At 42.0% G+C, this 12,323-nt stretch overlaps 1 long non-coding RNA gene across 1 annotated transcript in view; it reads right to left on the bottom strand.

Annotated features, from left to right (window-relative positions):
- The window catches only part of LOC134158438 (uncharacterized), a 411,508-nt gene that overhangs the window by 206,032 nt on the left and 193,153 nt on the right, over nt 1–12,323 (bottom strand). The window lies entirely within an intron of this gene.

Raw genomic sequence — 12,323 nt, 5'->3', positions numbered from 1 at the left:
AACTTGCCACATAAAGCTTGGGTATGAGTTGACAATTAAAAACAGGCACTGAAGTAGCAGTTGGTAGAGAGTAAGACTCTGACAGTCAAACATGGACACAGCAGAGCAAGCAGTGTTAGACTTTGCCCAAGGAAAGGTATTCTATATATTGCAGAGTGTTTACCACCCTGACACTGGGTCAGTAGTTTTTCTGTATGCTCCCTCCACAGTTCAGAGGACAAATTTTGAGTTGTCATCTGGAGTATGAGAGAATTTAACAGACAAATTGTAATTTAAGGTGAGTGGAGTACAGAGGTAGGCCTTTGCATGCTATGTAGATGTGTATGTCCAGTGATTTACATTCTCTCTCCTTTTTGTTAGAACAGGTATTACAAGCACTTTGTCTGCCCTTCTCTGTTTCCGTCAGAGAATATAAACTGGAAAAGCAAAATTAAAATTAGGAATTCCATTTTCTTTCATGTCATGTGCCTTTATAGTTGATAGTCCAGTTGAGCTGTGAGGGCTATGAAGACAGTACTTCTCTCTGCCATTGTCTCAAACTTCCTGCAGGCTCCAGAGGACAAAGTGGTGTTTGATGCTCAGAAGAATGGCTGTATTGAGTGGGAGAAAGTCTGCCTCGCTCAGTATTCTGTCTGAGGATGACCAGTATAAGAAACAGGAGAAATATAGAGAGCCTTTCTAGCAGTTTGGGAATTTCCTGAGGAGATTTTAATTCGTATTTGAATACTACTTGGCAGTTACAACCAATCTTCATTTAAAAATGTGAAACATGAATGTTGTGGGCTGTAAAATATATGAAGTAATGGGCATGTCAGTAACTGTGGAGAGTGCAGGATTGGCAGTGGACTGAAGTAAAAGCTTTCTTTTTTCCTGTTAGAAGCTGATGTTGCTTTCAGCTCTAGCATGCATGAAAACAGTACTAAGTGGAGTCCAGTTAAGGCCTCAGTGCTAGGCCAGCTTTACTGTTTAATTGAGCTATGTTGGAGGTAAAAATCTGAAGTACTGATGTGTGCTTTGGGGCACCCCTGAGCTACACTTCGTACTTCAGTATTCTCACCAGACCAGTAACCAGTACTTTTTTTTCCCCTATGATTGGAGTTCTCGGTAACTGAAGAAACACTGTCCCACCAATGATGGTACCAGTTTTATGGTTGCAAGTGAGGATTAAAAAATAAAGTTGGGTTATTTTATACGTGTGGAAAGCAGCTAGAGGTGAATGTACTGAAATAAATGCTTAGACCTTATTTTGGACTTGGTAAGTTGTTTGAAACATACTAAATAATCTTAAGATCATTGAAGAGGAAGAATATACAGTTAGCATTAAATTGGTATACTTACCTTGACAAAATAGGCAATGAGCATTAGCTGTTTCAGTCACAGTGGAGGGATGTTGCAGATACCAGAGTCCTAAAAGAAACATTGGAGACTTAAACTCTTTAAGTGTGTGTTGTGGTTTAACACCTGCTGAAAACTAAGTACCATGCAGCTGCTTATTCATTCTTCCCCCTTTGGTGGTATGGGGAGGAGAATTGGAAAAAATGTAAAAACCTGTGGGTTAGTCATCAGAGCAGTTTAATAACTGAAATCAAATACAATAATTGCAAATGAAAATTTAGATAATAGAAATAAAACCAAAGACAAATGATGCACAATACCATCACTGGCCACCTGCTGACTGATGGCTGGGCCGTTCCAGAGCAGACACTGGTGCCTCCCAGACAACTTCCCCCAGTTTATATACTGAGTATCGTGTTCCAGACAGTTCAGAGTATTCCTGTTCATTCCGTGGTATACCTTAGAATAAATATTTTCTGAAAAGAGTTACGTTTCTGGTTCTGAAAATTTTATTAAGCTACCCATTTTCTATTGCAAACGAAAAGAAATTTGGCTTGTGGAAATTTGTGCTCTCCCTTCTATATGTTTTACAGATGATGAACTGTGTAGTAACAAATTTAACAGCAGGAAGTTTACCTTCAGAACATTTTGAAATAGTATTTATGAACAGTATCACAGTGCTGAGAATGTTCCCCCAAAAAAACATTAAGGGAGGGGGCAGGGATGGAAAGGGTTTTTTGAAAACATGTTTTTGAAGAAGCACTCTTAGAGTTGCCAGAATTGGCTTGTCTTCACTTACATGTACTTGAACTTAAGTTCTGCTGCTAATGAGAAGTCATTCAGCATATTTTCTGCTTGTTTCATGTACAGGCTGTAAGTCTGCTGAAAACCTTTTTTTCCCATGTAAAGGGAACTTTATATGATGATCCTTTGGCAGGGTTGACTGCGAGGTGTTTTGCTGTGGTTTTGCCTTAACTGCTATGGCAAGAAGACTGGAAATAGTGCGAGTACTTTCTCCTGGGAGCTTGACGTAGTTTCTTAGTTTTATAATTAAAGACTGAACAATTGACACAATGTATTTTCTATATATATTATGAGCCATCCTGGGTATGGAAAAGTTAGGGTTTTAGCTTACTGAAGAAGAAAGATGGTTTGTCAGGAGTTTCACAGATTGGGAGACAGACCTCTCACTTGTTCTTGGATCCGAAATTACCAAGTTCTGAAGAGTACCAGTGAGGATTATATACCCTGAAAGGGTATTTGCTTTGTATCTGCTGCTTTTCCCTAAAGGCTAGTTTGGGATTGCTAGTTGTGATATTTCCACTGAAGTGTGACTGGGAAATCTTGGTTGATTCTCAATTAGGAAAATGCTTTTGTATTGAAAAACGAATATCCATGTTTGGGCTTTCCTGAAGTTATTTCTATAGAAAACAGACCATCTGTGGAAGCTTGGGCTATCTCCCAGCGTGAACTTTCTTGTTCTGGGCCAAGGCTGGGGCCTTGCTATCCAAAACTTGCATAGTCTGCAGCTCTGTCCCAATCTGCTAAAGATGTTATTGCTCCTCTTTTGTAGTAGACTTGTATTCCTTTCCCCAAAGAATTCTGCATTAAACATCCTGAGAACTGAGGCAAAAATACAATATTACAAAAGACTGCTGCATGCCTATTCAATGTTAATCCCAGAAGGGCTATAAAAGCAGTAGATAGGAAATGTCAGTAAAGGAAAGAAGAAAGTCTTCTGGAAATTTGTCTCGGACTCAAGGACATCATAATTAAATTCTAACACCTGTTGAGCTGTAAAAACAGAACCAGTTCCTGTAATTGATGTAATTTGACAGCTGTGATTTGCTCTTCAGAAATTGGGGACAGCTTGCAAGTAAGTAACTGATAAGCTGAATTGCAGATCTATGAGAAATGACAGCTAACTGGACTTCAGGTTGTTTCAGATGTGGTAGGGAAGTATTTCCTTCCCTGCTTCTGTGTTCATGCTGGGCTGTTTGTGCTAGAAAGTTCCAGGCAATAAAGTAGGAGTTAGAAAAATGTGGAAGGTGAGTATTATGTTAAGTAAAGATCTTTCCTACTCACAGTTAACATAATGGGGATAAAAATCAACTGTACTTCTTTGTGTAGTATTCTCAGAAGAACTATAACCATTTTTCTTGTTCAGAAATACCTCAATTCTGTAGAAATAGGCTCTGCTGAAGTTATTGCTCTTGACTATTTTGAAGGCTGGTTAGGAAACAGGCACCTCATTTCTGCCTTTTTAATGAATTTGAATGTCTGTGATGATGATAGCCTTTTCTATAGAAGGAGCAAAAAGAAGGTTCATCATAACTGGCATCCAGCCTTTGAAGCAAAACATTAGGAACTTCTGCTAGAGCTTGCAATAGAAATATGATGAAGAGGTTTTAAAAAATTCCTGGGCTGTCTTTATTTCATATATAGTCTAATCCTACCTCTCAAATTTAGCACTTAGGATAAACAGTACAGAAAATGCTCTCTCTTGGGCCAAGTCTCCCATTGTACTGCCATTTAACCTTCATTTGAACTTCGAAGTCTTTGCTGGGGAGCATAGACTGATTGCTTGCTGAGAGATCTGACTAGCAACTGGGGAGTCAGAGCCTGAGAGAAAATGCTAATGTTACCAACACTCTTGCTGTCAGCCTGAGGGTGGAAGATCTCACCTGTGTTACTGTGGCTGAGTTATTGAAAGCAGGTGAACTGGTAAGCTGGGAATGTCTTGCGTTTGCTTTTGAAAGGTGTTTGGTTTCTCCTATTTTTTTTTTTTTTCCACTGTGAATTTACTGTGCCAGTAAATTCTAAAAGCTCCTGAACTGGAAGGGTTTGAAAGAATTTAGTAACTCCTGCAGGGCACTGTTATCAGTGATTTTAACAATTTTTGTAATTGACATGCTCAGATACATGTATTTATCCTGCTGGAATTAACTGATTTATTGGCAGTAAAAATATCCTCGCATAGTTGCACTGGCTTCTCTTACTGCTCTGTAAGTGCCTCCAAACATTGCTAGGCTTTGGTATGTAACTCCAGTTGGAAAACACAAGAGCTATTGGTAGTGTTTTAGTTCATTTGCATGTGGCATCAATAAAAAAATTCACAGATTTATCAACTGTATTTAACTGCATCAGTCATAAAGTGGTCTTTTTTTTAATTGACCCTGATAGATTTTAAGTTTTCAAAATGGAAGTTCCCTGTAATCATTCTTCCTTGCTGCTACTTTTAAGATCTAAACTTTAAAAAAGAAAAAAAAAAAAACCCTGTATATTTTTACAAGATCAAAGAGACACTTCCAAGTTTATTTTCTGAAGGCAGATTGAAAGCATAATGTTCTTCATACGTCTCCTGCAGATCACAGAATAGCAATTTGAGTTTTTTTTTTCTAGTGCCCAGTTGCTAGGTAAAATTAAAACTTTGCTTCCCTAAAGAACTAAATTATTGCTTCTAGCAGCATAATGCAGCTGTATTAGTTGTACTGTATTAACGTATGAATTTGTTCAGGTTTCAGAACAGGTTATGCTGCCTCTACTGCCCTGTGCAAAACAACGAAGAGATACCTGACTACAGCTACACAAACTTAAACACAAGTGCTGAAACTCTGTATTAGCTAAAGATCTAATGCTGGTATATCTCAAAGCCCATGTAAAAGTATGGAGTAAATCTTCTGAAAGAAGGCTATTAAAAAGCAGCAAGTAGAGCCTGAGTTACTGATAGCAATAGTTCCTTCTCCTTTGGAGTTTGTGCTGTAAATAAGAGCTCCCTTAGTGTGATAACATTCCAGGCATCTTAAATACAAAATCCAGTCATATACAAAAGGTTGTATTGTCTGCTCATGGGATTTGCAGAAATGCTGCATTTATGTAGTCACTTCCTCCTTGCACCTGGCAAGGACTGTAAAGGGAGGGGAGGTGGGAGGGTGGAGATTGTTCCATTCTTACAAAGACCTTGAAGACAGAAGGTTATTTGGGCTCACCCATGCTTGAAAGGATTTTAGATTGTTAGTTACATGTTAAGCAGCCTGGAACACTTATCCTGGAAGCTATGTATTGCAACTGCTGCATCAGGCACTTTCCCTCCTGAGTAATCGGCAATGTCATTACGAGTCAAGTAAATAGTCCTGGGACATGAGCCCAGTCACTGGAAAAAGGTCATCTGTGCCACTGAGGGTTAATGCAGTCTGACAACTGAAGCCTGGCCCACTAGCACACTCCCACTACACATGTAATATCTGGGCATGGGTTAGAGGTTAACGTGGATGAGTTTAGCTGTGGGAATGCTAGCTGCAGAGTTCATGTTTGCCTTATGACTGGAGAAGAGCCTATGACCTGTCCCATCAACCATACGGCTGTGGCCAGTGTCTGGTGTGCTGTGCTTTCCTGGGAAAGACATCCAGACCTCTGGGGCAGTATTCTGTGGCCTGGTGAAACATGTCTGCCTTTGGAGATGGGCTTAGTGCACAAAGTAGCTCATGTGGGGTTAAATGGATTCCAGGGGTCTCCCTTCTTTTGTTCCACCCTTCAGTTGGTTTTGTAAGTGTGCCATGTACTGGAATCGCAGTGGCTGCTAGTCAGTACAGCCATGTAAAGGCAGGGCTGGATGAGTGTCCTGTGCGGAGGAAGTTCTGTATTGACACTTCATTTGTGGCTCTACTCAGTGAGTTGCAGCTTCAGCACTTGGCTGTCTTGCACTGCGCAAGTGGACAGGACAGCACTACTGTCCTGAGCTGACTTCGAGATATTTTGGAAGATAGATACTGATGAACACTCCCTGCAGTTCTCCTGCATAAGTCTTCCTCATAAGGCAGAACGTGCTAGGATATGGAGGAATCTCTTTCTCCAGCCCTTGTGTGCTAATTTGATGAAAACTTGCGGGAGCAACAACTCTGGTCACCTCTTTGCTTGAATATCTTGTCTCCTTTTTCCATGGAGCTTTGCCAGATACTGACCTAATGGTAACACTCTTCTATATAAGATTTTAAAGCATCAGATGCTATGGGGAACCCACTTTTTGGGGTGGAAAAGGCAGCAGTGGTTTTCTCCTAACTCTCACTTTTGTATCCACAGCAATAGTAAGGCAGTATTTTTGTTTTTTCTTCAGATTGAGAAGCCTCTTCCTGCAGGTCCCTCTCCCATGATAAGCCTGTGAGCTATTTGTATAGGAATCCTGTGGTTTATAAGTCTATAGGGGGAAGAGGAATATGTGATTAGAGGAAATCTGGAGGAAGAGAAACATTTTCATGTATACTTCTGCAGGCAGCAGGAAGCATTTTGGATGAGAGGAACAGTGATAGCATGTTCTGCTTGCTGCAGAGGCATGTATTTGTACCATCAGACTGAAGAGTTAAGTCCAACATTCAGTCTTCAACAGTGAGTATTGGGTAACAAAAATGCAAAGATGGGGCAAGCATAAGTATTTTCTGCTAGTGCTCTCCAGTATGCTCCCCCATCCTCCACTAACTTTTGCTGCAGACATTAAATTGGGGTGCTATCTCTGTGTTTAATAACTTTAGATTGAAGTTTCTTCAGTTTGTTACTTTGGGGGGTTATGGAAATACCGACAGCTTCATGTGACACTGAATTCCCCAGCTCAGTTGCATGCGTGCAAAAGTAGCTTCTTCTGATTTGCTGAGTTTGATTTGGTGCCTCCTTGATCTTTCATTGGAAGGAAGAGCGAAGTTATTCTTTGTTTTTCCCCATGCCACTTCTGGCTTTCTAGGTCAGTATTCTGTTCCCTCATTTGTCTCTCATCTTTGCTGAAGGCATAGGTTCTGAGTAACTCCTAACAATACTGCTTTTTTTTTTGCCAGTAAGTGTAGGGCATTTATAGTTCCTTGTTACAAGGCTGGGCAACTGCGTGATAATAGTCAGTTTGGAATGGCTTTGAGTTGGCATTTCCACATATATATAGAAATGACTTCTCTGCTTTGTGTGCGTGCAAGAATAGTGTGTTCTTCTCCACTATATCTATAGTGTTCTGCAAAATACGTTGAAATTTACAATGATTGCTCTGAACTCATGGCTGATGAACAACTGGGTTGAAATCCTCTAACTTAAATTAGAGAAGAGCTGGAGCTGTTAATGGAATGTGAACTCAGACTACCTTCTGCTGCTTCTGTTACGCCTTTCAAGTTCTGGAGTGTTTGATTGGGGGTATGTGTGTACCTGTGTGTGGAGGGTGGAAAGGGGAGAGTGATGCTGACTGCAAAGAGAAAAAAGCATTGACTGGTACTGGAAAGGACTTAAAACCATAGATACTTTGCAGAATAAGCAGTTTAATTCTTTCACTGGCACTGTTGCTATAGCACAGCTGTAAAGCAAAAGCCTGAAAGCCAACTGTATACTGGGCTGCATCAAAGGAAGCATGACTAGCACACTGAGAGAGGTGATTTGCCCCCTCTGCTCTGATGAGACCTCAACTACAGCATTCAGCTCGGGCCCCCAACACAAGAGGGATGTGGACCTGTTGGAGGAAGTCCAGAGGACGCCATGAAGATGCCCCAAGGGCTGAAGCACCTCTTTTATGGAGACAGGGTGAGAGAGTTTGGGTTATTCAACCTGGAGAAAAGAAGGCTCTGGGAGACCTTAGAGCAGCTTCCAGTACCTAAAGGGGGCCTACAAGAAAGCTGGAGAGGGACTTTCTACAAGGGCATGTGACAGAGCAAGGGGTGTGTTGGGTTCAGCAGTAGCAGTCATTTTTCTCCTTCGAAGCTGGTGCAGTGCTGCATTTTTGACTTTCAGCCTGGGAACAATGCTGACAACACCGATGTTTTTAGTTCCTGCTCAGTAATATTTACTCTGACCAAGGACTTTCTGAGTCTCATGCTCTGCCAGGGAGGAGGGCAAGCCGGGAGGAAGCAGAGACAGAACACCTGACGCAAACTAACCAAAGGGGTATTCTGTACCACAGCACATCATGCCCAGTATATAAACTGGGGCCAGTTACCTGGAAGGGGTAGATCACTGCTCAGTTGGGCTGGGTATTGGTCAGCAGGTGGTGAATGGTTGTATTCTCTCCCCTTGTTATTTCCCTTATCGTTAATATTATTGGTGGTAGCAGTAGTGATTTGTGTTATACCTTAGTTACTGGGCTGTTCTTATCTCAACCTGTGGGAGTTATATTCTTTTGATTCTCCTCCCCATCCCTCTGTGAGCAGGGGTCTGGGGGGGGAAGTGGGGAAGTGAGACAGAGACTGCATGGTTCTGATTTACAGCTGGGCTTAAACCACGACAACTTGCCATGACTAACCTGAAGTGGGCTGGTACAGCCTGGGATGGTGGCATGTTTGCTCTGGTTGATAGCTGCCTTTAGCAGCCCAGCAGGGTCTTGCCACCACATTGCACAAGGAGCATTATTGGTGGCAGCAGCAGTGGTTTGTGTTATACCTTAGTTACTGGGCTGTTCTTATCTCAACTGGGGGGAGTTACGTTCTTCTGGTTCTCCTCCCCATCCCTCTGGGAGCCAGTGCAGGGGGAAGAAGGGGGAGTGAGCGAGCGGCTGTGTGGTTCTGAGTTACCGGCTGGGCTTAAACTATGACAAAGGGGCATGGGTTTAAACTGAACATGAGTAGATTTAGATTAGATATTAGGAAGAAACTCTTCGCTATGAGGCTGGTGAGACACTGGCAAAGGTTGCCCAGGGAAGGTGTGGTTGCCCCATCCCTGGCAGTGTTCAAGGTCAGGTTCCAGTGGAAGGTGTCCTGCCCATTGCAGGGGGTTGGAACTGCATGAGTTTTAAGGTCTCTTCCAACCCAGGCCATTCGGTGATTTGGTCCGTCTGTGTAAAATTCGATACCAAAAGAATCCCTGGAAGAGCCTCATTCCTCCTTATTGCCAGGCTTGTTCTCCACCTGTGACTATGTGGGCAAATATTTAGCAGAATGTAAGTTACTTCAACTTCAAAAGCCCCAAAATACATGGTGTCGAGTCTATATGAGCAGGCTCCTCATCTGTCCCGCAAAACTAGAAGAATTAAATAGTAGTGAATAAATAGCTGCTTTGTTTTCTGGATTGGGATGGTAGGGTAAGTCTTTCCAAATTTCAAGAAAGAAGCATCAATTAGTCAGTGGATAGAGTTGTATTTGTAAAGATCAGGATAATTAACCATAGCACAGAATCTATCCCTTTGCTCAAGCAAGGCCATTTCGAGCTGTTTGCCCAGGACCATGCCCAGATGGTTTTTGAACATCTCCAAGGATGGAGACTCCACAACCTCTTGGGGCAACCTGTGCTCAGTCACCTTCAGAGTGAAGAGGTACTTTCTGATGTTCAGAGGGAACCTCCCTTGCTGCAGTTTGTGCCCACAGCCTCTGGTCCTGTAAACCATACTGGATATGCAAATACTTTCTTTGCTGCCTTTGTTTTCCTGAAGTAGTTGGAAGTTAAATGTTCAAAGAGTTATCAGGGTCAAGGTCAGAGCCTTAGAAACAGTTTGAATAAACGGGGGAATAACCTTGATTTTAATTAAGGCTACTTTTGGCAATGTGAGAAGATGCACAAAGGGTGTAACTGGAAAGAATGTTGTAAGAAAGTATTACCATTACTGCAGTTCAGTCTTTCTTTGCTGAAATCATGTGGTAATTTTAGATTGTCAGTTACTTTTTAGAATGGAAGAGCTCTCAAATCTGCATATTAAAATGTAAGACTGAGCCATTCAGTCATATGTGAAAAGCTTTCTCCAGAAGAAAATTTCATATATCTGATTCATCTCCCTTTGGTCAATTTCTGACTTGTATTTTTGTCTTCATAGGCACAGGCCTTGTATTTTGTAACTCAACCCATCTTTTAAGACACAGAGCCGCTGACTGATAGAATTAACAAATTAAACAGACTTAATTAATCTCTTTCCCCAAGTAGTCTTATTTTACGAAGGATCTCACAGGGCAAATAGGCCAGTGGCTAGCTGTGCACTACATGGAATAAACTGCAGATTGCAGTCCTTTCCTAAGTTAGATATTCTCATACAGATATATTAATAACTTGGCAGTTTTACAAAGGAGGCTAGGAGCTAGGAATGGGTTGGAAAACCTGTTCCCGAGAGGCTCCAGGAGTGGCTGAATCATTTCCGAATTGTGCTCTGGCAGACATGGCACAAGGGGTTTGTTCTGATACTACAGCGATATTTGTAGGCAACCAGAGTGATCTGCCTCTCTAACACTGTAGCTGGTGGGTTTCATAGCTCAGGTACAGCAAACTTTGCAGCTGATCCACAATTCCCAATGCGTGAGCACTTGGGAAAGACATCATAGAAACTGAAGATAAAATTCCTGTTGACCCTCCTAGATTTTAAACAGGCTGAGAAAGTTGGGGCTGTTCAGCCTGGAGAAGAGAAGTCTGTGTGGAGACCTCATAGCAACCTTCCAGTATCTGAAGGGGGCCTATAAGCATGCTGGGGAGGTACTCTTCATCAGGGACTGTAGTGACAGGACAAGGGGGAACGGGTTAAAACTTAAACAGGGGAAGTTCAGGTATAAATATATATATATATTTCAGTTCAGATATAAATAAGTTTTTTACTGTGAGGGTGGTGAGGCACTAGAATGGGTTGCCCAAAGAAGTGGTGAATGCTCCATTCCTGGCGGTGTTCAAGGCCAGGTTGGACAGAGCCTTGGGTGACATGGTTTAGTGTGAGGTGTCTCTGCCCATGGCAGGGAGTTGGAATAACATTTTTGTCTTTTGTCCTACTGATCCTAGAGTTAATAACTGAGTTATATTTAGGGGACCTGCATGTCAGACTCTGCTTCCTCCTTTCTACATCAAATTTCAAAGGATTAAATAACTGCTACTCTGACTCTGGGTCAGCGGTGATTTTAAATAAGGGTGCAAATGTAGTGCTGCATTTATCCTAGTCTTTTTATCGTTTTTACTTCAATTTTATGGAAGAAAAGGAAAGTGCATAAAAATGTTTCTGCCTAAAAATGGGCCTGAAAGCGGGAATTGCTTTCTCAGGGATATGCCACCTGTAGTTGGTCAGATCAGCTGGTCGTGAATTTAGTGAAACATTTGTCACTGTTTTCATTAGTTCCGGAGAACAAAACCATTTATGAAATTCAGATACTACTCTGGCTCACACCTGTATTGTGAACACCTCACTGAAACACTGTTTGTAAATGTCTGAAAATAGCATGGTCTGGTGCAGTACTTTTCACTTGAAAGTGCTCCTCAAATTTGTTTTTGAGGATTTTACTCATTGCCCAGCTGATAGCTGTATTTTTTGAGAAAGCTACTGAATGGAGAAAATTATCCACATTTTAATAGAGAATATGATTAAACCCCCAAGTTTGCACTAAAAAAAAAAAAAAGGTCATTTTACTTTTTCCCCAGAATTTTTCATTTTTCTTAAACATGAGGGAGAAGTTTGATTAAAAACATCAGATTATAAATCACATGGAGTATGTGATATTGCAGCTGCCTCGTATTTGTTGCTACTGCAAACTAACCTGTGCCATGGTTGAGCTTTTAATGAAGTCTTAGTGTCAAGCGCTTGAAGAGATTTTTCTTGTCTCACTGAATGCCAGTTGGTTGTTTCACATTCTCACCAGCATGTGAGTTATTTGCTGACTGCGGACTAACCCTGTAATTGTCTGTGCTTGCTCCACTGTGCAGGTTTTAAGTGTTTTTTAAACATTGGCGATCTGCCGAAGGCGTTTGGCAGGTCTGAAGGGTAGCAGTAGTTGGTTAGCTTGTCGCCGAGATGCCTTTGAGGAAGTGAGTAATGCCGTGTGCCTTCCTGCCTTCGTTTCGCTGTCTTTATCTGGAGTTACAGGTCTGACAGAGCTTAGTGGGTTGGTGGCCAAGTTTCTCATGTGGGGTGCGCAAGCGAGACACGTTAGGAACTGGAATTCCGAACCGTGCAAGGGACCCGAGTCTGGCGATGCTGCGTGGTCAGACCCGCCTTCTGGAGCCAGCACGGGGAGGCTCACTCATCAGCGGACCCTCACAGGGTGGCTGTGCGGCACCAGGCCCCGCTCCTCCGG

This window comes from Pezoporus occidentalis, unplaced genomic scaffold (genome assembly GCF_034315485.1).
Source record: "Pezoporus occidentalis ecotype Australia unplaced genomic scaffold, CSIRO_AGI_Poc_V1 ctg13, whole genome shotgun sequence".
Classification (NCBI taxonomy): Eukaryota; Metazoa; Chordata; class Aves; order Psittaciformes; family Psittacidae; genus Pezoporus; species Pezoporus occidentalis.
The sequence above is the reverse complement of the archived record's forward strand: the minus strand, read 5'-3'. Positions and strand labels throughout refer to the sequence as shown.